Raw genomic sequence first — 26684 nt, 5'->3', positions numbered from 1 at the left:
TAAATACAGTGCAATTTTTAAACCCGTCTCCTACTTTTGGACATTCAGATCATTTTCTTTGTTCCCTCCGTTCCTCCTTTTTCTCCCTCCTTCCTTCCTTCCTTCTCTTTCTCTTCTCTGCAATGAACATTCTTAAACTCTCCATATGCATCTCCTATTTCACCTCTTGTCATGTAACTATTTTTTTTTTAGTTTGTTTCTGTAATCATTTTTTTATACAGCACAATCCAGCCCTTCAATGGTTTCAATTTTGCCTTCTTCTCTGATTGCATTTCTAATGCCCTCCTGCCTCACCCTACTGCTGGAAGCTCCTGCACCCACTTCACACACCCAGGCCATCCTTCCAGGCTCCCAACAGAAAGCTTCAATGGCAACAGAGATGGCACATTCTTTCCTCTGCAGACACTGCCAATGTTACTGTGATGCACAGCTTCTAAGATGCTCCCAATGATCCTGCTTCCTGGTATTCATGCTCATGTGCAATCCTTGGCCTCTCGGGTAAGGATATGCGCATAACCCAGTGATCTCCTTCTAATTAAAAAGAATATGGCAAAAATGATAGAATATTACTTCTGAGGTTAGGTTACAAAGATGCTGGCTTCCATCTTGCTGGTCTTCTTTTACTCTCCCACTTGCTCATTCTGATGCTAACTAGTTGCCCTGTTGTAAGCTAACCTGTGGAGAGACCCACATGGCAAGGAATCGAGGAAGACCACAGGCTAACAGTTAGCAAGAACCTGTAAGAAACTGGGGCTCTGAGTCCAACCATTTGCAAAGAACTGACTCATACCAACAACCACTTAAAAGTCACCTTGGAAGTGGATTCCACCCACATCCAGCCATGAAATGAGACGCTAGTTCTGGACAAGACCCTTATGATATACTCCTGCTAGAACCCTTAGTGGAGGACCCAGCTAAGTTGTGCCTCGATTCCTTACCTATAGAAACTATAAGATAATAAGTACTTGTTGTTTAAGCACTAAAGGCGGTGATTTTTTTATTTTTTTAACATAGCTGTAGATAACCAATACAGCCACAATCTCAAAATTTCTGGTTGTTGGGCCTAATACAAATAAAGGCATTTATGACTCTAGAATTTTCAATTAATCATCACCACTATCCGCTGTTGAGAGCATTTCTAGCTTCCAATGCCAGAAGCAAAGGTGTTAGGATCAACGAGTAACCATTCTTGAAAAATGAGGCTGCAAGACAGGCAGGACCAAAAACTCTCTTCTTATCCACATCATGCATCTTCTGTTTGTGTTGGTAGGAGAGAACATGTAAGACTGTTGTCTATGGTACACTGAATTCACCTTCTTCTGGTGATAGCACAACAATTTTCCTTTGAACACTCATTTCTAGGGGCGCCTGGTGGTTCAGTTGGTTAAGCAGCTGCCTTAGGCTCAGCTCATGATCCCAGAGTTCTGGGATCAACCCCGCATCGGGCTCCCTGCTCAGTGGAGAGCCTGATTCTCCCTCCCCTCCTGCCTGCTGCTCTGCCTACTTGTACTCTCTATCTCTCTGTCAAATAGATAAATAAAATCTTTTAAGAAAGAAAGAAAGAAAGAAAGAAAGAAAACTCATCTCTATTCCACTGTTAATTCAAGTGCTATAGGTGAGACGCACCCCCTGTTACGCTTGCCTCAGGAAGGAGTCTATGACCAGGCCTAGCCAATTACAGCATTCCATCCTCCTTCCCACACTGATTGGTTCTGGAAAGGACGCGTAAGTCAAAGTGGGATAATGAGACTCTCTTGATTGGATGCGAAGTTGAAACTGCCAGCAGCCACCACAAGGGGAAAGTCGATATACAGAGGAAGCCAACAGCCAAAGATCCGTCCAAGAAGTAGAGCTGGGTTCCAAAAATAACAAATGGGTATCTGGATCAAGCCATGCTCGATGTCAGTTATCCACATGGACATCTAAGTTACATGTGCCAATAATTTCCCATTTTTGCTTGAGTCATTTTGAATGGATTTCTGTTACGTGGAACTAAAAGAGTTTTAACCGATACCCTCATCCTGCTTTGTTGCTCCAATGTTTAAAAAAAGGCTGTGTAACTTGACCAAAAATGTTGCTGATATGAATTAAAATGTTTTTTGATTACAAAATCAACAAAGCCTTGAACTGTAAGGTATGATAAGCTTGCTTCTATAAATTGATTCTCATATATCTAAGATGGCTGGACATGGAACCCAGAATATGGGTTATTCCATTTAAGAAAACTTCTTTCCATAGTTTTCTTCTCTCCTATTAAAGAAATGACTGACATAAACATGCCTCATTAATCCTTCCTTCCTTCTTCTCTTCCTAAAATATTTCATTAAAGATACCAATAAATGTTGAATGAAATAAGAAAGTCCCAGAGGACTACATTCTAATTTCCTTTTAAAAATCAACTTTACTGATATAAAATTTAGGTACAATAAGCTGTATCTATTTAAAGTGCACAATTCATTGGAATTTCTCAGATGTATACACATGTGTAATGATGAAACAGGGGCACAATAAAAAAAATTTCCATCACGCCCCAAATAATTCCCCTACCCTTTGCAATATACCCTTCCCTCTGCCCCAGTGTAATCGGCAACCGCTGGTTTTCTTTGTGTGAATTTAGTTTGTATTTTCTAGAATTTCATACAAATGGAATCATGTTTAATGTACTACTCTGTGTCTCGCTTCTTTACCTCAGTATATAATGATTTTGAGATTCATCCATGTTATGCTGAAAATATCAGAATCTCATTCCTTTTTTTTAAATTGCTTGATAGTGTTCTAATGTATAGAATCTAATACCTGTCTATCCATTCACCTGTTGATGGACTTATGGGTTGTTGTCTGGTTGAGTTAATGTGAAGAAAGCTGCTGTGAACTGTTGTGAATCTTTGTCTGGACATGTGTTATCACTTGTTTAGGGTAAATATCTAGGAGGAGAATGGCCAGCTTGTATGGTAGGTATGGTAGGTAAGGATTAACTTTCTAAAAAACTAGTAAAAAGTTTTCCCAAAAGCTTGTAGCATTTTATACTCAATCTCCAGTATAAGAGCTCTGTTTGTGGCCTCATACTTGTCATTTTCTGGCACTGTTTTAAAAATTTTAGTCTTTCTGAAGGGTGTTTAATGGTATCTCATGTAGCTTTAGTTTGCATGTCAGCCATGAATAATGATGTTGAATATCTTTTTGTATGGTTAATGGCCTTCTGTTTATATTCTTTTACGAACAATCAATTCAAACTTTTGACCATTTTTTTATGAGGGTATTTGTCTTCTTCTTATTAAGTTGCAAAACTCTTAGTTTAGATAGTCTGGATACAGATTTACCTAATTGTCAGATTTATTTGTCAAAAATTTGCTGTCCCAGATTGTGAACAACATTTTTACTTTTCTAATGGCGTCTTCTTATGAGGAAAAGTTTTTAATATTGATAAAATCCAGTTTGTCTTTTTTTATTCTTTTATGGTTCATGCCTTTGCATGTATCCCATCTAAGAAATCTTTTCGTACCTCAAGGTAGAATTATCTCAGTTTAAGATCTGTTTTTCATTTATTTTTGTAGATGGTGTGAAGTATGGGTCAATATCTATAGTGATAGTACAATTTGCTGAAAACTATTGTCTCTCTTTAAATTGTCTTGGCCCTGTGTCAAAATTTATTTGACCATATATGTATGGGTCGGTTTCTAGACTCATTTTTCTTTTTCACTGAACTATATCTCTATTTTTCACCATTAATACATTGTTTTGATTATTAAAATCTTAATGGTAAGCCTGGAAATCAAATCATGTAAGTCTACCAACTTTAATTTTTAAGTTGTTTTTGGCTACTCTAAATCTTTTTCATTTTCAAATAAATCTGTTAAAATCAGCCACTTATTTACAAAAATCAAAAGCCTACTGAGATTTTGACTCAGTAGACTGAGTTGAATTTACACATTAATTTGGGGAGAACTGAACATTCTACAAACACAGTAAGTATATCTTCATTTGCTCAAATCTTACAATTTCTTTCAGCAATATTACTTAACTTTCAGGAATGAGATACAATACGTTTTGTTATATTTATCCTTGGCACTTTATGTTTTTGGTGCTACTGTATATAAAGTTATTTTCAATTTTATGCTGCTCATATACAAATATACAGTTGATTTTTGTATATTAATGCTGTACCTATAAACTTGCTAAATTCACTTATTCTAGCTTCCTAGAAGATTCCTTAGGATTTTGCAGTTTTGTAAATTCCTTAGAATTTATAAATTAACAACAGTGTTACATTCAAGAAAAGATGACAGTTTTACCTTTTCCTTTACAATCTTCATTTTATTTCTTTTTGTGCTTGATTATATTGTTTAGTGCTTCAAAAAATTTAGTGTGTAGCAGTACAATCCTAGGAATCTTTACCTTGCTCCTGATCTTAGTGTGAAAGCATTCACTATTTATCATTAACTATGATGTTAACTGTAGAGTGTGACCCTATTACCAGACTGATGGAAGTTCTCTTCTACTCCTAGTTACTGAAAGTATTTTTTTTTTTTTTTAATGAATGAGTGTTGAATTTATTCAAATGCTTTTTCTGTATCTATTGAAGTGATCACATGGTTTATCTCCTTTATTCTGCGAACAGGGTAAATTACATAGATTGATTTTTTTTTTTAAATATTAAACTTATCTCAAATTCTTGAGATAAACCCAAATTATTTGTAATACATTAAACTTTCCATATGTTGTTGGATTTGATTTTCTAACTTGTATCGAATATCTGAAGCATATTATTATATAATTTTGGGGGTAATGTCTTTGTAAGATTTTGGTGTTGATGTTAAGCTGGCTATAAAATGAGCTGGAATGTATTCACTCTTCTACTTTCTGAAGTAGTTTCTTCTTTGAATGTTTGATCAAGTTCGCAAAAAACCATCCAGACTTGCAGTTTTCTTGTTGAAAAAGTTTTTGAAAATGAATTCAATTTCATTGCTATATGTAGTGCTTTTTAAATTTTACACTTTAACCTGTGTCTTTAGTAAGTTGTAGTTATTTTTAAAATGTATCTGTCCACTTCATCTGGCCATTTTTTTTTTTTTTTGCATAAAGTTGTTCATAATATTATCATATTTTTAATGTATCTAAGATTTATAGGGACAACTCCTCTTTCATTCTTGATTTGGTGATTTATATTCTCTTTTTTTCTTAATCATTAGTTAGAGGTTTATCAATTTTGTTAGTATTTTTAAAACTAATTTAGCTTTATTATTTTCTGTTTCTATTCCACTGATTTCTGCTCTTCACTTTAGTAATTCTTTCATTCTACTCACTTCGGAGTTGTTTTTGTTTTTTCTAGGCTCCTAAGATGGTACCTGTGGTAACTGGCCTCATATATAAACATTAGAGCCAGAAATTCCCCTTTAAGGCTTGGTTTACCTGTACTCCACCAACTGTAGTGTGTTATACTTTCATTTACTGTTCAATCTGAAATTGTCTCTAAATTTGGGGATCTCTTCTTTGACACATTTAAAAGCATGCTGCTTAGTATCCAAATATATGGCGTCTTCAAATATATCTTTACTGTTATTAATTTCTAACAAAATTTAGAAACATTTTTTGTGTGTTGAGGGAATAGACTCTGTATGATTTCAATCCTTTTAGGTTTACTTTGTTATGGTAAGCATATGGCCTATCATGGTGAAAGTACTCTGTGCACTTCAAAAGAATGTCTATCCCATAGCTGCTGTGGGAAGTATTCTACAAGTCTCAATTAGGTTTAGGTGGTTAGTAATGCTGTTCTGATCTTCTGTGTGTGTGGTTTTTTTTTTGTTGTTGTTGTTTTAAAGATTTATTTATTTGAGAGAAAAAGAGAGAGTACAGAGAGGGGCAGAGAGAGAGGGACTTTCTGCTGACCGTGGAGCCTGATGTGGGGCTCGAGCTCATGATCCTAAGATCATGACCTGAGCTGAAATCAAGAGTTAGTCCCTTAACCAAATGAGCTACCCAGGCACCCTGATCCTCTATGTTTTACCAATGGTGGGGTTTCTAATTCTATAATCAATTAATGAGAGATGTTCTGAAATATATTATGATTATGAAATTGTCTATCTTTTCCCTTTAATACTCTCAATATTTGCTTTATGTAGTCCAAAGGTCCAATGAAAAACATACGCACATTTATATGTCTTTCTGATGAACTGATCCTTTTATCATTACAGATGCCCCTCTTTATCTATGATAATATTCATCTTCTTAAATTTTATTTTACCTGATATTAATATAGCCACTCCAGCCTTTTTATGCTTACCATCTGCCTGGTACATCTTTTCCTATCCATTTACCTCAGCCTATTTGTATCTTGTTTTTAAAGTGTATCTTTATATTTAAATGTGTCTTTTGTAGATAGCATATAATTGTTTTCTAATCTATTCAGATAGTCTCCACCTTGTAAACTTATGTAATGTAATTACTCATGTGAGTATATGTAGGCCAACTCTTACTCATTCTCTATTTGTCATCTTTTTTTTTTTGTTCCTCTTTTCACTTTTCCTGGCTTCTTTTGTGTTACTTAAAAACATTTTGGAGGGGTGCCTGGGTGGCTCAGTGGGTTAAAGCCTCTGCCTTCGGCTCAGGTCATGGTCTCAGGGTCCTGGGATCGATCACCCCATCAGGCTCTCTGATCAGCGGGGAGCCTGCTTCCTCCTCCCTCTCTGCCCGCTTCTCTGCTTACTTGTGATCTCTGTCAAATAAATAAGTAAAATCTTAAAAAAAAAAAATTTTGGAATTCCATCTTATCAACTGATCTTTAAGCCTTACATCTCTATATAGTATATTCTTAGAGATTGCTTTAGGTACATTGTACATCCTTAACATTTTACAGCCTACTTAAAGAGTTAATACTGTACCATTTCACATAAAATGTAAAAGTCTTGAGATACGTAAATCTTTTTATCTTATTTTTGATATAACTTTCATATGTATTACTGCTATGTTATTTATAAGCAAACGATATTAAAATGTTTGCTTTATGTCATATGTATTTTTGAAAATAATCAGTGGAAAAAAATAGGTTTTTATATTCAACCAGATATCAGCCATGTCTGATACTCTTAATTCGTGAAGATCCATGTTTCCCTCCAGTAGCATTTCCCTTCAGTGTGAGAACTTTCTTTAGCATCTCTTATGGTGTGGGTTTGTTAGCAATGAATTTTCTTTGATTTCCTAAATTTATCTGAAAATGGTATTAATTTGTTTTTATTCTTCAAAGCTATTTTCACCAGCTATACAATTCTGGGTTTGCATTTTTTTTTTTCCTTTTAATTCTTTAAAGAAGTTTTTCTACTATCTTCTGACCTCCATGATTTGATGAGAAGTCCGATACCATTTTACTCATTGTTCACTATATATAATATGCTGTTTTAGTATCTGGCTGCCTTAACTATTTTCTCCCCCTCTCTCGACTTCAGTAATTTGACTATGCTATTCTTAAGCATAGTTTACTTGATATTTTCCCTCTCGGAGGTTCAAGGATCTTTTAATTTGTAGATTTATGGTCTCTCAACAAATTTGGAGATTTGGGGGCCCTTATTTCCTCAAATAACTTTTTGGTTCTATTCTCTCTCCTATCCTATAGGTCTCAGATTACCTGTATGTTATACTTTTGCTATTGTCCCAGAGATTACTGAGGCTGTTCATTTTTTCAGTAATTTTTCCTTCTCTTCTTTAGACTGCTGAACTTCTATTAACCTACCATCAAGTTTTTTCATTCTTTTCTCTTGTAGAGAGAAAAATCTGCTGCTAAGGCCATATAGTGGATGATGTATTCAATTATTACATTTTTTTGGTCCCAAAATTTCCATTTGGTTATTTTTTATTACACTTCTGATATCTCCTAACGTTTTATTCATTATAAACATATTTTCTTTATCCTTACTTGGCATAATCACAATAGCTGCTTTATTTTTTAAGATTTTATTTATTTATTTGAGAGAGAGAAGAGGAAAGAGAGAGAGTGTGTGTGTACAAGATGGGTACACACTTAGGGAGGTGTCCTCCCCTTGGTCCTCCCCTAGAGAGGAAGAGGGAAGATACAAGAAGAGGGAGAGAGAGGGAGGAAGGGAGGGAGGGAGGGGAAAAAAGAGGGAGAAGGAGAAGCAGACGCCCCACTGAGTTGGAAGCCTAATGCAGGGCTTAATCCCAGGACCCTGGGATCATGACCTAAGCCAAAGGCAGACATTTAACCCACTGCGTGACCTAAGGACCCATCACAGCTGCTTTAAAATCCTTTTCTGATAATTCTGATATCTGACTCATCTCAAGGTTGGCCTCTTTCATTGTCTTTTCCTTTGACAATAGTCACATTAATCCTGGCTCTTCACATATCAAGTAATACCAGATCCTCTGATTTCATTGTTGTGGGGACTCTGGATTCTGTTATATTTCTCAGAAGAGTGAATGTTCATGGTGTGCTTTAGCAGGCAATTATCTTGGTTGAAATTAAACTCTAAACTCTGTCATGTCTGTGGTGGGCAGTAGTCTAGACCTCCGTTTAGACTGCTTCCCATCACACATAGCTCAGAAATCAACCAGAGACTTGGACAGAGATTACACACAGAATTTGGTGTTTCTCTTATTTGGCTCTTTTTTTTTTTTTTTCCCTAGAATTTCCCCGCACTTTGTCATGGCTCTAGTAACTATGAACTTCTTTAAAGGGCTCTTCCTGTATAAAAGAGCAGGCTCTCTGTTGGAATTTTAGCCACCCAATGCTATAACTCTGCCCAACTGTGGCTTCGCTCAGAGAAAAGCCACAGAAATGGAAAACTCACTCTATGCTTGATGCTTCTTCCTCCAAGTCTCAATCCCCTCCAAAAATCTACCTGCTTGGGTTGACTCTCCAAAGCCTTTAGGTGGTTACTTTTTATTTTTCCAGAGTTCATAGTTATTACAGGAGGTTCAATCTGTTAACTTATTTTCCCCTAAGTGAAGCAGAAACCCATAGTACTTTTTTTTTTTAAATGAAGTTTTAAATCAATAACCGTGTGTGTGTATGTGTATGTGTTAAGACAAATGTAAATAAGCAAAGGAATGATAAAAATTTAAATTAATGTTTACCTGCAGAAAAAAGAGGGATAAAGGAGAAAATACACAGATTAATTCAAATTACACTCAGTGTGCTAGTTCTCTGGCTGGGTGTGGGCTACTAGGTATTTACTGCACTATTCATAAATGGATAAATATCATGATAGTAACAAGGCCTATACATAGACCAGTGATGACCCTGTGTCCTGAACCAAGGACTTCCAATATATTTAATTCTGCGCATCTAAAAACAAACGTTCACAGAGTCCTCATCTTGTTTCTATACTCTTGAAAAGTCTATTAACAAGATTCTGACAAGCTCCAGGTATGAAATGGCTAAGGATTTATGAGATTCATTTATAGGTAAAATTTATGTACCATTCAAATTTAGGGATGTCTTAGACACATGGTTAATAATGAGGAAACCCCCTGACTAATGTCATTTTGAATAAGAAAGATAAAAAGACAAAACCATGCATGGTGTGTATTGTTTCTTTGTTCACAATACATAGAGGCTCTTTGACCAAAACAGGGAGAAGTTCCCAAGGGTGTAGAAGCAAGAAAGAAGCAAAGAGAGTGAGTGTTAAGAATGTTGAAGCGTTCTCAAAGCAGCAGAAAACTTCAGCTTGCATGCCTAAAAGCATATCCACATGTCAAGGACCGTGGGACATTTTCCCAGAGGGGACTGGACACGAAGCTTCCATGGTCTTAGTATCTTAAACTAGGCTGAATGGAACACCAGGGAATATGCTAGAGGGAGGGAGAGAGCACACTGGCCAAAGGGGTGGAAAAAGTGATGCAATCAGAGGGCTCTTTCCCATCTCTAATTTTATGACTCTCCGTAAAAAGGAAGGAGAATTCAAACCACTTCAAAATAAGATCAACGGAGACCTGGCTTGGAAGAGGGGATCCGATAAAAAAAAGTTTATAAAGATTTATTGCCATGGTTGATAATCACATACCATGCCAAAGGTATCTCCATCTGACTACCGTTTTTCATAGCATATATAGGGTAAAATTTTAAACTAATGCAGAATAATTTCCCTGGGAATTGGGAACAGTAGGGAGAGAATCTACAAACAATATTCACTGTAAAATAAAGGATTTCCTTCCTGACAATCAAAAGCTTGACAAATCATGCCAACGTTTTATTTCTCAGGATTTTTAAAAGAGCACAACAAACAGAAAGCTCTTCACTTGCTTGCTATCTGGTTTGATTTTAAGGTGAGCGCAATTCCAAAGACAAACCTCAAAAGGAAAAAAGAATAGCATTAGATTTTCTTTTTTTTTTCTTCTTATTTGATGGTATTAATAATAAATGGTATTTTCCTAAGTCAAGTGAAAAAATAAAACCAAAAAACAAAAAACCTTTCTGTTGCTTTCTTTGAAACATCCCTAAAAGCACATTTTAAAGACTATGCTTTAGAAAACTTTGAGACAGACAGAAATTCACTAAATGCTCTAAAATTCAGAATCTCTAATCAACTGAACACCCCCAAGGGTATGAGGAAATAGGGCCTCTTTGGGGAAAGGGAATCCTAATTATGTGGCCTGCTGGAGAGGCACCCAAGTTTATGTCAGTAGCAGATTCTGATAAGATAGGCACCAAAAGAATCAGGTCTGGACTGTTTCAACGCCAGGGGAGGGGGTGTTGGTGTAATGTTGGTATTTAACTGTGATCTAGAGGCCAACAAAGGGCAGGGGGGACAAAGCAGAGCCTAATGAAGCTGCTAGTGTCTGGGGTGAAAGAGCCACAAAGCCTTTCAAATTAGCAGCTGAATCCTGACACTCATTAGTGATTATACATGCAAAGGCGGCAATTTAAAGCTCCAACCAGTAAAACAGCCAAGACACCGCATAACACACAAAGGAAATAAAGTATGTACAAAAATAAAGAACTAGAACCTTTCAAATGTCTTCCCTTTCACATTTTGACATTTTTCTTTTTCTTTTCTTTTTTTTTTTTAATATTAATGACAAGACTGCAGAGTGCTTACCTTCCAATTTAGTACTAAAATAATTACCACTGCGACTAAAATGAGACTTTCATTTTTTTTTTTTTTTTTAAATCAAGGAAGGTCTAGTCAGGAATTGCTTCTGCTAAGTTCTGTACAAGACATAATATACTCTTGTTAACTAACAAAACCAATAAATCAAGCTGAAGCACTTATTAAAGTATCTTACAGCACTAAATTTATCACTGATGACAAATTTAATTTGGGACTCTGACAGTTTGCTCCTCGCTTGTACTTCCAACAGATTTCTTTCTTTCTTTTCTTTGGTGGGGGGAAGGGGGAGGAGGGGAAGTGGGGGGTGGCAGGCAATTATTTTACAAATAATGAATGCTGAAATTTACTAGAAATTTTTGGAGCTGTAAAAGACAACTTCTGATAGAAAACGGTGTTTCTCCCATAGCGTCACTGTCACTGGGGAAAGTTATGCATTAAAATTCTTTTCCAGCGGTTCTGTCCTTCGCACATTAGAGTTAGCAGAATTTTTAAAATGGTGATAATGAGCACTTTACGAAGCAATTTATAATCATCACTCAGTTAACCCACACTCTATCTCCACAGTTAGGTCAGTGCACGTCCCTTGATAATGAAGATAAGAAAATTGAGATACTGAGTTTTCCCTACCGAACAGGTAGAATAATTTTAATCTATGGCAAGGTCATTCTGCACAAGGGAGGGTGAAAAGTAAAGAAATTCACAGGATTGTGTTGGATTTTCTTATAATTACCCAATACTGTAGCTAAAAGGATGATATTCCCAGTTTAAGTATCAGAAGAGAATTACATTACAAATACACATAAAATTATTATTAATAGGCAACCTTTGCTCGACACCGTACTTCCAGACTACATGATGTGAATGTTGCCTTATCTTCCGTTCCGGTCAATCTCACTAGTTTATTGTACGACACATCCAGGTTACGTAAGTTATATTTTTCTATAAACTTTTCCTCCTCCTAAAACATAGCTCTACAGTTCTACATTAGCATTTTCTTGTTGTGTTTTCAAATGGTGTTTTCTTTCTTGACAATGCAATCAGCATATAGAAACCAAATTTCACCGCCTGGTCCCAGTTAAGGCAAAACCAAGCAGCCTGAGCCACAGCCTGACAAGGAGAACACATTAAGCTCTGGAACAAAAGCATCCAAGTCGACCTGTTTTGCAGACTGATTAATAGAAACAAGCTCCAAGGACTAATCACAAGCCGAGCCCTGTTTTGCAGATTAATAGAACAAAGACACAGGAGAGAAAGGGAGGTTACAGCACTGGAATACCAATAAGCAAAGGTAGACGCCAGGCTTTCCTCTACTCAGGTCACCTCCTCTAAAACCAGATTTACTGACCCCAGACCCAGGGTGACCCTTCAGGGATGACTTAAAACGCAGCACTAAAGAGGTCTGGGTTCTCTCCATCACCCTAGCACCAAAGGTGCCACTTAGGTTCCACCTTCTTTGGTGATTCTGATTAAAGAGGAAACAAAATTTCTCAGCAGAATGATGCATGAGTTGGGGTGCTTTCAGAGGATCTTTCCCACTTCAGCCAGACAAACCACAGCACTTGTTGATAGGGACAGACACTTCCCCTTCCCCATCTTTTGCTTTTGCAATGGCTGGTCACACAGGTAATCTGGGAAGTGTGTTCTTTCCTGCAGGCACAACCCATATCCAAGAACTCCATTCACAAAGTTTGAATAAGGGAGTCAATTTCCAAATTACCCCTAGACACACATTTTACAACTGGAGAATGTGGCTTTCTTTCCTGACAGTAAAAATAAAATTTACCCACTCTAAGAATATACGAAAGCCCAGGATACTAGAATGAAAAGCGGCGGGGGTGGGGGGGGGCACTCATAAAAGAAAATCGCTGTTATAGTTGCGGTATATTACCTCTCAGTTTTCATTTTCTCTCTATATTTATACACATTCTTATAATGTTACGATCCCTCTGTATATTTTTGGTGGGGATATGGCTTTTGAAATGCTCAGTGCCAAGCATAAGAAGAAAAATATACCACTGCTCTGACGACTGATGCTAATTCTTGAATGACTAAAACCAGGTGAGTATATGAATTTTTGCTGAAATTGTAAAATCTTATTCATGTGAGATCTGGCAAACTGAAGACGGTTTACACAGCTTGAGAAACAATCTTTAGGAATGGAAAGGTCTACTTTTTGCCTGATTTCTCTCCATGATGATTTTCTGCAGCAACTACTTCTTTTCTTCTTTTTCTTTCTTTTCTTTTTTCTTTCTCTCTGTTTCTTTTTTGTAGACAAAGTTTTTTGGTGTCATTCGAAGAGTATTTGAGTCAACGGACAAAGACAATGGATTTTCTCTGCCATATTTGTATTCACTTTATAATAATCCAATGATTCTGTTCATTGCAACCACCAACAAAGTAAAAATACATTTATAATGAAAATCACAAATTTCAGCAGTTATAAAATCTCAGAACTGACTCGAGAGCACAGTTAAGCCTGTGGTTTACAGGCTAGCCAAACTTTAAAATTTCCAAAGAAGTGATCGTGTTTCTCTTTGGCTTTGCAGGAGGCTTCGAACTCTACAGAAGATAATTCCTCTAGCAAATAAACTTAAAACCAGTTCTTCCTTCTAATTGTAATACTGAACAGCACATACAAAGTGTTGGCACACGGGAAGGTAGGTACCCAATACCCCAGAAATCCCCCTGCCTTTCACCTGCCTGCCTCCGAAGCCATCCCACGAGGAGCAACCAGATAAACTCTGGTAAGAGCTGTCTAAAAGCACAAAGGGGGGTGCCTGGGTGGCTCAGTGGGTTAAAGCTTCTGCCTTCGGCTCAGGGTCCTGGGATGGAGCCCCGCATCAGGCTCTCTGCTCAGTGGGGAGCCTGCTTCCTCCTCTCTCTCTCTGTCTGCCTCTCTGCCTACTTGTGATCTCTGTCTGTCAAATAAATAAAATCTTTAGAAAATTTTAAAATAAAAATAAAAGCACAAAGGTTCGGGCCAGCATTATACACATACTTAGGGTTTCCATTTTCCTACTCACTCTGCTTGACCTCCAGGTAAATATTTGCCCTTACAGAATTGTATTTTTTTCAGGGAGAGGTTGAACTGGGCTAAGAAAAGGAACTTCCTTGCTGTTTCCTTTGAAAACAAGGGAAGTATCAAGGAATGCTTAGTAAAGGAGGCATCATAAGCATAACCTATAGTCCTCATTTCAAATGCTTCCCATGGATGTATTTACTTATTTACTTTTTAAAGACTTTATTTATTTGAGAGAGAGAGAGAATACTGGCGGAGGGGTGCTCAGAGGAGAGGAAGAAGCAGGATTCCCACTGAGCAGGGAGCCTAATTGGGGGCTCCTTCCTGGGACCCTGAGATCATGACCTGAGCCAAAGGCAGACACTTAATCAACTGTGCCACCCAGGAGCCCCAGATTCAATTATTTAAATAATATAAAAGTAAACCCCACAAACTAAGTCTCTTAAACAAATTTCCTTTCCATAATCTTTTGTTTTGTTTTGTTTTGTTTTTGCGTAACACCAAAGGAAAAGAAGAAAAAGCAGGAAGGTGGCTAGTAACAAGCTGACAGCATATTTGCAACTAGTCTTGCCACCAACAATTTCTGATTAAGTTTTAGTCCAGCATCTCTTATTTGGTTCTGTAAATATCAAAGCAAGGAGGTTTTTTTTCTATTGATTCCTGATTTACAATAAAAATAGACACCCCAACTAGAGCCAGTGGGAGGGGGATAGATTTTTTAAATCATTAAGATAATAAAAAGGTTTTCCCATTTCTGTCTTCGGTAGTCCACTTTCTAGAACCATGGTTCTCCCAGCTACATTCCATTGCTCAGGAAGCCTCCTGTGGTATGGAAAGTATTTAGTATTCAGTATTAAGACTGACCCACCAGTCAGTCAGTGGGCACTGACCCACCCCACCATTTCAATACATACTGTAGCCTGAAACTGAGTAAGAGAAACAGTGATCTCCAGTTATTAAGCCAGGCAGGCATCAGGGCACTTAGTTTCATGTTCGACCGTTTTGTACATGATGTGTAAAAGAAGTGCCTTCCCAGTTTTAGGAAAGGGTGGAAAATCAGTGTGTTAACTCTGACTTTTTTTCTTCCTTTATAAAAAGCGTTGGTTTTATGTAGCTTTCGATGTTGATTTACTGTAGGTTCACATGGAATTTCAGAACTACTTTTTTTTGGGTGGGAGCATGTTATCTACCCTAAGGAGACCATGTCAGACATTAAGGACATTAGGACTGAAAGCGTCTAAATTACCCAATATTATCACCAGAGACTTCAGATGCTGGCTTGGGAAATTTCATCTTGGGAAGAACGTAACGGAGGTTGGTTCCTAACCACCTTCTCTAGTTTGTCTTTATGCGAGAGGTGCTTCCTTTTGTTGCCTTCTTTTTTGCCACAAATTTCATCCTTGGACATTATTGGTTTTTATAACTGTATTTACACTTTAACCAAGATGATCTTTTCGCAACAATGATATTTGCGCAACAGTCTTTCTATGTTCTCCCCTGGATTAATGCAGATTTGTAACTCATCTCGCCAGCTTTTACAGAATGCACGCAACATTCTGCAAACCACAGCCTTTCACACTTGCCCCTAGCTTCCTGCTTGAGCAGCCCCATGGAACATTCCATATTAGATATATAGTCCCCGCCCAACATTACCTTTATTTTTCCTGGGTGAAAATGCACTACACCAAGCATTACTCATACATTTCAAACGATACTTCACGAAAGTGACCTTAAAAATCCCCCCTCTGCCGGGCGCCTGGGTGGCTCAGTGGGTTAAAGCCTCTGCCTTTGGCTCAGGTCATGATCCCAGGATGCTGGGATCGAGCCCTGCATTGGGCTCTCTGCTCGGCAGAGAGCCTGCTTCCTCCTCTCTCTCTGCCTGCCTCTCTGCCTACTTGTGATCTCTGTCAAATAAAAATTAAAAAAAAAAAAAAAAATCCCCCCTCTGCCTTCATGTAACAGACATCTATCCCATGTCTTTTGACCAAATGCTGCCCATGTATGGGGAGCACCTTTCGTAAATGGTTTCCACTCACCCAGATCATAAGGAACTTGCTGTGCAAGGAAGCTGTGCACTATTTGTTTTTAAAAATTCTCTTTCTCTCTTACACACACAAACAGGAGGAATCATTTTCCTAAACTATGCTTCCTATTCATCTTTTTTCTGCCTCTCTTCACTTCTCCCCTTCTCCTCTGAGGTACCAGCATAAGAAAAGAAAACAGAACAGAACAAACACAAAACCAACCAACCAAATAAACAAACACAAATAATAACCGTTATTAAAACTACACAACTGTTACCTTTCGGGGGAGAAAATAGTATTTACTGAGCATTTACTGAGTGCCAAGAACTTAACATACATGACCACATTTTAATCCCATAAAAATACACGGAGCAGTGAAAAACACAAAGGCTTTGTCGGGGGTTGACTTCCAGTTCTGCCACTTTAGGAAATGTGTGTCTTTGGGTGAGTTAGTTAACTTCTCTCACTTCCAATTTTTATCATCTCCCAAACGAGGGGGTAATCTTACTTTCTTTATAGGGTCGATGTAACACTTAAAAACAACGTGATTTAAGCTACCTTGATGTGGGTGGTGCTTAATATACAGTGGTTATTACTATCTGCATACCCATTTGACAGATGAAACTATGCCTCGGAGAGATGGAATAATTTGCCTAACAAAGTAAGTGTGCCCTAAACGATAAAACTGAGCCTCAAGTTTGCTGGGGCCAGCTGTTTCTAAAGGCCAAAGCCTGCAGCCTCCATGCTCCACGCCTCCTTTCAGTGGGGAAAACAGGGTTGCAGGTGTTTAAACTATGCCCAGTCTGGGGATTAGACCTTTCAGGCTACGTCCGCCCACTGGGGAGATTCTGCTAGAAGTTTGTTAAACCTGAAGAACAGATGGCTTAAGGGGAGAGCGAGTCAGAAAGAAGAGCTTAGCCCAGTTTCGACAAAGCCTTCACTGTCAGAGGGATGTCCCTGAGCACAACATGGTTTGGCCTGTCCCCCAACAAGCTCCCTCGGGCTTAGAGGTGAATCATTAGGAGGTGAGTGACATCATGTCTTGACTGCTTCTCACAGAGCAGCCCAGAAGGGCAGAGGGCCTCTCTCCCATGGAGCAGAGAACAGAGCCTGGCTTTGATTATCACGCCCCTATTGTGAAGCGACTTTGGCAGCCCGTAGACTCATCAGAAGGGTGAAAAGGGAGGAAAGCTATGCAGATGCGGTGCTGGGCCAAAGGAAGCCACTCAGTGGCAGTGGTAACGCCAACATTATGCTCCAGGGTCCATTCCACGTTCACCATTGCTCATGGGAGGATTACATGAGCCTGGGGAGTTACTGGAACTTACTGGTGAACACACGGGCTCTCCAGGGCAGAAGGACAAGGGAGGAGGCAGGGCAGCAGCAGTGATTGGAACCAGGCAAGTCTGGGTCAAGCCCGTCAACTGGACCCCAGGGCACTCACGGTCTGGGGATACCCGGAGAAATTCACATTACACTTACGGTTCAGAGTATAAACTCAGAAATCCAGGTTGGTCAAAGAGCTTGACAGAATCCACATGACTTTAATTCATCTCGAAAAATTCAGTCACTGGGAATTTGACCATTAAGAAAAGAGAGAGAATACCACATGTCGGATAACTGATTCCTAACGTCCAAAGAATGTTCCGAGTGCCCAGCTGGTCCAGCTTCCTACCAAACTCACACTTACACTGACTGCTTTTTGCTGCGGCTTGAAGAAAAGGTCTTCAAATCTAATAGAAACTTCTATAGTAGCTCCTAGCCTGGGGATAAGGCATCTGAAGTAAAGAAATGACAAGAAAGAACCTAAAAATACTGCTGGAGTCTTCCTTTGAAATTTCCCACTGCCTTCAAGATGAGGTTTGTCCAACTACTCCCATTCCTCCCCTTTTTATTAAAGCATGCTCACCTGGAGAGATGTTAGACTCTCTGTATTTACGCATGCTCAGGATGGATCTAATGCGAACAAAGCTCACAAACACAGTTTAGTGCTCTGTTTGGTTCCACTTTGCCCTACCATCGCTATCTAGTCCTCCTTGCAGATTCACGGCTATGCTTGATCTCATACTGGAAATATTCTGTCCTTTGCGACTTCTGACTCCTCTGTGTGGATCTTCAGTCCGTCCGCCACAGACCTACCTCCACCACCATCACCCTCATCCATTCATTCAGCTGAAATGGACAGAGCACCCACCATGGGCCAGGCACCAGGCTCCCTGACCGCGGATGCAGAGAACAAAGCTGACAGGGTCCTTGCCCTCCGGGAGCGTAGAGCCCCTGTGCCATCGCCTTCCATCACCCAGCAGCAACTGTGGGTTAAAAAGGAGCCAGTTGGGGGGCGCCTGGGTGGCTCCGTGGGTTAAAGCCTCTGCCTTCGGCTCAGGTCATGGTCTCAGGGTCCTGGGATCGAGTCCCGCATCGGTCTCTCTGCTCAGCGGGGAGCCTGCTTCCTCCTCTCTCTCTGCCTGCCTCTCTGCTTACTTCTGATCTCTCTCTGCGTCAAATAAATAAATAAAAACTTTGGGGGGGGGGGGGAAGGAGCCAATTGGTGTAACATGAGAAAATGAAAAAAGGGCCAGTAGCGGGCCGGCCGGCCAGGTCTCAGTGGTAAGGGCTGGAGCACGCTCCCTGGAGCACGGTGTGTGGGCCCAAGCCAGGCAGGCCTGACTGCAGCAGGGGCACACGGCCAGCTCTCCCTTCTTGGTGCGTATGCCCGGAGCTGAAGTCTTTCTCAGCTCCAGGGTCCATTCCACATTCACCATTGCTCATCGGGAGGATTACATGAGCCTGGGGAGTTACTGGAACTTACTGGTGAACACACGGGCTCTCTAGGGCAGAAGGACAAGGGAGGAGCACCTGACATATGGGCACTTATTTTTTGCTGGCTATTATTTTTTTAAAAGATTTTATTTATTTATTCAATAGACAGATCACAAGTACGCAGAAAGGCAGGCAGAGAGAGGAAGGGAAGCAGGCTCCCTGCTGAGCAGAGAGCCTGATGCAGGCCTCGATCCCATGTCCTGCCCTGCCTCCTGGTGCTACAGAGGGAATAAGCCACAGGCACCCAATACTTACTCCCTGCTGATGGTACGCGAAGGCATCGTGAGTCATTTCTAGGGAGCAGAAGGACCAGAAGGAGGGGATCCATGTCTCATGACACACTGAGACACAGATTTTTCACGGAAAACCCTAGGCTCTGCAGCTCATCCGGCAAACAAGCACTGGACTGATTATTCCTTCATCTGTCCTGTCCATATCCCTATTTCCCCCGGGAGCACCTCACCCAGAATCTTGAGAGCTCCTAAAGAGTATTAGCCTGGATTTCTGTGTGCCTTTTCTGCAACTGGATGGAAAAAGTGGCCCCTTCCTGAACTGCCTCAGGTCAAGGAGTAGAAGGACATCTGGTTACTAGGATATCCTGGTCTAGTCTGAGGAGCTCAGCATAAGGAAGGCTAGATTCTAGTCCTATTTCTCTCCAATCCCTTTGGGCGCCGTCTCTGTCAAAAACCCTATCTTGACTTCCTCTGTCAAAAGGAGGCCATCCCGAGCAGCACCTGACATATGGGCACTTATTTTTTGCTGGCTATTATTTTTTTAAAAGATTTTATTTATTTATTCAATAGACAGATCACAAGTACGCAGAAAGGCAGGCAGAGAGAGGAAGGGAAGCAGGCTCCCTGCTGAGCAGAGAGCCTGATGCAGGGCTCGATCCCAGGACCCTGAGACCATGTCCCGATCTGAAGGCAGAGGCTTTAACCCACTGAGCCACCCAGGCACCCCAATGCCGGCTATTATTAATCATTGCTATTAATACATGTTTACTTCAATCGTTTAGAATTATTTTTTTATTTGTTATTTACTTTTTATGTTATATAGATTCTTTTTTTTTAATTAATTTTTTATTTTTTATAAACATATATTTTTATCCCCAGGGGTACAGGTCTGTGAATCACCAGGTTTACACACTTCACAGCACTCACCAAAGCACATACCCTCCCCAATGTCCATAATCCCACCCCCTTCTCCCAAACCCCCTCCCCCCAGCAACCCTCAGTTTGTTTTGTGAGATTAAGAGTCACTTATGGTTTGTCTCCCTCCCAATCCCATCTTGTTTCATTGATTCTTCTCCTACCCACTTAAGCCCCCATGTTGCATCACCACTTCCTCATATCAGGGAGATCATATGATAGTTGTCTTCCTCTGCTTGACTTATTTCGCTAAGCATGATACGCTCTAGTTCCATCCATATTGTCGCAAATGGCAAGATTTCATTTCTTTTGATGGCTGCATAGTATTCCATTGTGTATATATACCACATCTTCTTGATCCATTCATCTGTTGATGGACATTTAGGTTCTTTCCATAGTTTGGCTATTGTGGACATTGCTGCTATAAACATTCGGGTGCACGTGCCCCTCTGGATCACTACGTTTGTATCTTTAGGGTAAATACCCAATAGTGCAATTGCTGGGTCATAGGGCAGTTCTATTTTCAACATTTTGAGGAACCTCCATGCTGTTTTCCAGAGTGGCTGCACCAGCTTGCATTCCCACCAACAGTGTAGGAGGGTTCCCCTTTCTCCGCATCCTCGCCAGCATCTAGAATTATTTTTTTAACTTAGATTTTAATCATTTAGAATTGCCGTGAAGCCCAAATGAGAGACTACATGGGACAGGCTGTGAGTGAAGTCATCACGCAAATGCAAGCTTATGACTGCTGTTTGCTGGGTGAGGTTCTCTCTCAGAACATGCAGGCAAAAATTTAATCCACGCCGATAGCTGATAGTAAGCACACGCGAATGCACGCAAACACTTCTGTGCCCCCCTCACATTCTTCTACACAGCTACCACCGCCATGTCAGATAAAAGCATCAGGACAGGCTTGAAGGGTTCGGATGGAGTGGGTTGGAAAGGTACACGTGGGATCCAACTGCACGGGCTCTGCAGGACTCGGCTTTGGAATTGGTACTTACTGATATGGCTCCGTACGAATGGGAGGTAGAAAGCAAAGTGATCGGTTTTGCTTTCTCCTTTTTCAAATAAACAGGGCAGTTGTTAAACCAGAAGTGAATCTGATCCCATGCGGCTTTAAGAACAGTCAGCTGCATTCTGGAACAGGCAAAAATGTAAACAGAGCCTGTAACTCTAGAGCAAAGGCAGGACACCCATAGGTTTCATATGGGAGAGTCTACGGGCCCCGTGCCAAGAAAAATGAAATGTTAGCCTGGGCCTTTAAACAGAATCATGTAAAAGCGGAGTGCATATTTGTTTAACACACACACAGACCTTTTTCTGTGCCAATACCTTTCTGAACCCACAGACCTTTTTCTGTGCCAATACCTTTCTGAAAGCTGGAATCCCGGAGACGGTGGTAGGAACCAATATTGTTTGTCCAGTCCTGTTCTTTGGCATGAAAGGACTTTCCTCCTGAACATGGAGAGGTTTTTTTCTTCCCTTTTTTTTTGGTTGGCCCAAGTTAATTACAAAGTATGACTGTGAAAATAAAATAAATGAGCCCATTCTACCCATCCCCATATCTGAATTCTATCATACGAGTTGCCAATTGGTTTCCTAATCCTCTTACTCAATATCTGCTGTTAATTTGTTCGCTATTTCAAGAACTTGAAGACTGTCAGCAAAATACATGATGCATTACAAAACTTATAATTGGAAATAAAAACATCTGAAGCTTTTCTGACAGGGTAAACATAAAGTACTATTGCACTGATCAGAACAAGGAAACGTGAGCAACCTTGTAGCTATTTCTGTGCAGACACAATTACAAATGCTAACTCCCACTTTTTAAAAATGCTGAGAAAATTGTATCTAAATGAAGGAATGAATGGGCTCAACATGTTTGTGGATCTGCAATGAGGGGCAGGGAGGAAGGGAAAAAACCATCCTGCTCACACTTCCTTTACAGAAGCAACTCCATGGGCTTTCTCTTGTTCTGCAGCCATTTTAGAATTAACACTGTCTGGGGCCCGATCTCATTGTCCTGCCACAGAAGTTAAGGCACTTCCTCCACAGTTACTCAATCTGACAAATTACACCTGGGTCTACTCTAACATGAAAAAGTGTGTTCTTTGTTCCTGACCTCTTGGTCAGCATAGAGATCAAATTCCTGGACATCGGAAAGCCCTGCTCATATTCATTAAAAGCCACGGGAGACCAGCCCTGCATTTCTGTTTCAAGAGGGGAACAAGGTGCAGCCACCGCCAAACAATAAGACTGCTCTGCTGGGGTCAGAGCACTACAGGCTTTTTTTTTTTTTTTTTTACTTTTTGCAGCTTGGCTTCTGATCAATTAGTACCTGGGTTTTTGCACCCCCCCCCCCACACACACACAAATACAGCATCTTCATCTTAGTATCAAAAGAACAACCGAAACAAACAAACAAAACAAAAACACAAAGGCGCTGGTCGATTTTTAAATGGCAACTGAGTTTCCTGAAATCTGTTTGTACTAAGATGCTGGCTAGAGATCCAGGAACCAAAAATACAAAGCTGATTTAAAAATTCCACCTTTCCCCCCTACCTTGTGGCCAAACATTAAAATTTTGTCTCTGCCTTCAAACCATACCCTCAGCTTTTGGAAAAGACAGAACTCAAAGTGATCATAAACAGGAAATCAGGAACCAAGGTGGTGGCAGAAAAATCAACACAAGGGATGCAAAAAATCCACAAGTTTTCCTGTCGTGGGACCCAAGTCCTTGGCAGACCTAATCGCCTGGCAGCACAAGACCGTCTCCTTCTCCCCCAAAGAGGGAGAGGAAAACACAGCTGGAGAAGTTAAGAAAAGCTGTGTCTAAACCGTTACTCCCAAAGATGCGAATACATCAGGCTTCATTCCTTTCTTCCAGATACTTGGAAAAACAAGATGGTGAAGAAATATATACAGAAACTGCAGAACCTGCCATGAGACCTCCTAAGCCGGGGGTGCTGCCTGGATCTGGTCAGCTCTTGTCCTCCTTCCAAGGGAGCACCTTTCTTCTGGGACAAGGCAGCCCACTTACATCTTCTTCTGTGTAAGTAGGCCACCGAATTTCCTCAGACCTCGTCCCTGAGAATCTAAGAAGGACCCCAGTGTACCCCTATTGCAAATACACAGGGATCCTTAGAAGTGTTGCAAGTTATTCTCCAGGTACAGATTCCAGCTAAATTGTAAATTAGAGACATTGCTTTAATTCTCCTTCATCTTTGGGAAGCTTTCAGCTGTGCTATCAGCTAAAACAGCGTAATGAATATAGACTAATATTCCTCTTCAATACTGAAAGCAAGTCACGATCTACATTTTTAAAACACAGGAGTTACCGCTGTCTTTCTGGTGGGACGGGAATCCCCTCTGAGAAATCCGTGACAGGATGGAAATCCTTTGTATCAAGGATCTTATTTTGATCTATGTTTGGAAATTAAGACCACTAGTAATATCAAAGTTCACTGGAAAAGCCCGGGAACCAAACTTAAACGGGCTTACATTGTTTGGGGGCTGGAATAACTAACGGGTAACTGAGCAGACATTCACCTATGGGTGGGTCTCAGGGATGGGGAAAAACCTAACTTCTGAAGGGAGAAAAGCAATAGCTCTGGTATAAATCCCCCCTCAACGTTGCTTCCAGTCAAACTCTTAAGTGAAAGTGGTTACAAAGTATACAAGATTAAAATAATCAAGCATGCTGGAAAATATGGATACTCTGAAAAGTTTAGCTTTGGTGACCATTTCAGCGAGTGCTGGATGAGAGATACTAGGGCAGACCTTGCTGGTCCTATTTCACAAAAAGAGAAGTTCAGGAATTGGCCGCATGTCACTCAATCAGTAGCGGTGAAACTTAAGCTCCAACACACCCTATCTGACTCCTCGTCTAACAGTCTTCAAACGAAGATGGGAAAAGTATAAAGTAGATTTGGAAGATTAGCCCCCCTTATCAGTAATAGCTCACACTCATTAGATGCTTACTCTATACCAGAAGTCTTTGGGGTGCTGTGGATGCATTAACTCATTTAGCCTCATAGCAACCACAGGAAAGAAGTAATGCCACCATCTCCCACTTTAAAGATGAGAAAAGAGAGACCAGGAGATGCTCAGAAACAGGCCCAAGGTACCAGGGCTGAGTAAATGGGAGAGCTCGGAAAATCTGTGCTCTCTGCATAGAAAGGCTAAAGCACGGGCATTCCCAAATCAGTGTTCAGATTATCAGCAGTCCTGGGAATATTTTATAAAAATTTTTGAATCTAAATTCAATTTAGTTAACATATACTGTATTATTCACGTCAGGGATAGAATTTAGTGATTCATCAGTCTCATGTAACACCCAGTGCTCATTATATCCACTGCCTTCCTTAATGCCCATCACCCAATTACCCCAAATCTGCTCACCCACCTCCTCTCCAGCAACCCTCAGTTGTTTTTTTTTTTTCCCAATAGTTAGGAGTCTCTTATGGTTTGCCTCCTTCTCTGTTTTCATCTTATTTTATTAATTTTAACAAAATATCTTCCCAGTGAGATCCAAATTACTGATACCTCCAAAATATATATCCTTAGTCCAAAGACAAAACACAGCAATTCGTATGGGTGATACAAATTCCATTTAAAGATCCCCCTTATTGTAAGGAAGTGCTAGGCAGGAAACAGTTAAAACTTTCTGAAAATCTCAACAAATTATGTGTAAAGACAACTTTAGGGTAACATTTCAGAAGACTCATCCTACCTACCTTCTTGATTAAACCACCCTATTAAAATAAACAATTTTTGAATGACATCAATTCAGCTCAGACATAAACATTGTCTGAAGTCTTTACGCCCCATCACATCACATATTTCCACCATCGAAAACGATTATGCCCCATCACATATTTGAATTACTATGTGGTTTGTGGGTTTTAAAAAATTTTTTTTAAATTTTTATTTTATATATTTATTATTTCTTGAGATGCTGCAAGATCTGCCTTTGGATCCAAAAATCATTCCTTCATTCATCACAGCTGTCAACCAGTGTAACTAAACCTTCTCCCAAACAGATTTTAATCTGCTCAGATAATGGAGGAAGTTTGCTTGCTATCATCACTTCAGCAACTATCAATCCAGAGATTTCTGAACATGTGGCTTGTTCTGGAACAGCCTTCCATAATCTTTTAGAAATCATCTTTGGGTATTAAAAAAATATATCTTAATTCCACATAGAGCTTCTCTGCCAATCAGAGGTCATTCCTAAACTACAGCATAGCCATTAAGAAGGGAGCTAGAAGGGAGGAAAAGCTCCCTCTCCAGACCTTTGTCCAGAAATGCTAATACCGACATTGGACATTACCATGTTTTCAGCTCACACTTGGATAGGACCAAATCCCTTTACCACCTTCTTGCATATACAAAACATTCCCTGATGTACTTCCGTCAATCACCACTGCGCTGGACATCACCACCGCAGATTATAAACCCCAATTACCACACTGCCACCATCCCCCTCTCAGTCATACCGCACACCCCAGAGTCAGACTCAAAATCAGCACAGGATGCTGCCAACTCAGTCTGGGTGATCACTGAGCAGTCACTTAACCTTTCTGTGCCTGAGTTTTTTTCACCAGCCAAATCAGAATCGCAACAGTGTCCATTTCTTTTTTTTTTTTAAACTTTTTTTTTTTTAAGAATTTATTTATTTATTTGACACACAGAGATCACAAATAGGCAGAGAGGCAGGTAGAGAGAGAGAGGAGGAAGCAGGCTCCCTGCCGAGCAGAAGCCCAATGCAGGACTCGATCCCAGGACCCTGAGATCATGACCTGAGCCGAAGGCAGAGGCTTCACCCACTGAGCCACCCAGGCGCCCAACAGTGTCCATTTCTTAAAAGCATTTTAAGGAAAATGAGATAAAAGATAAAAGATCTAGAACAATGCATGGCATAGAGTAGGTACTGAAGTAAGAGTTCAGTCATTGTTGGGCTGATTTTAAAACAAAATATATACTTCTTGTATTCCTGCATCAGTCCTTCTGGATCCCAACTAGTAAAGCTAGGGAAAAAAAAAGATCAGCTGTTGAGAAAATAACCCCACTTTCTACTGTACAGAGGACAGACAAAACTGTCGAGTGGGATGGCCAATCTGAATTCATGCTCACTGTCTGTCCTCTTCCGGCCTTATCTGTAAATCCAGTGCAGGGCTGGGGTACTTCTCCAATTAGGTAAGTAAAGGTTAGTCCTTCTGCTCTTATATACACACAGAGCTCTCAAAAAAGTTAATTAATTAATTAATTAATTAATTAAATCCAAAGCTCCTCTGATACTGATCTTCTAGTCTAGAACTCCCATTTTAAAGATGAAGAAACTGGTTTGGAGGCTAAGTGACTTGCTCAAGTTCACATAATTACTCCAGGAGCAGAACCAAGGCCAGAAAATGATCATTACCCTACACAAACCACCAGGCACTCTTCCATATCCATTACACATGTCACTTAATTTAATCCTCATAACAATCCTCTAAAGTAGGTATTATCTCCATTGTCTTAGAGATGCAGAAAATGAGGCTCATTCTCTGTAAACTAATGTCTTCAAAAGTACACAACTGACAAATGATAGAGACAAGGTCAAATG

At 40.0% G+C, this 26684-nt stretch overlaps 1 protein-coding gene across 4 annotated transcripts in view; it reads right to left on the bottom strand.

Moving 5' to 3' along the window:
* Window positions 1-26684, bottom strand: part of MPPED2 (metallophosphoesterase domain containing 2) — a 176443-nt gene that overhangs the window by 63645 nt on the left and 86114 nt on the right. The window lies entirely within an intron of this gene.

Source organism: Mustela putorius, unplaced genomic scaffold, assembly GCF_011764305.1.
Source record: "Mustela putorius furo isolate JIRA1106 unplaced genomic scaffold, ASM1176430v1.1 tig00003859_pilon_pilon_pilon, whole genome shotgun sequence".
NCBI classification, from domain to species: domain Eukaryota; kingdom Metazoa; phylum Chordata; class Mammalia; order Carnivora; family Mustelidae; genus Mustela; species Mustela putorius.
The sequence above is the reverse complement of the archived record's forward strand: the minus strand, read 5'-3'. Positions and strand labels throughout refer to the sequence as shown.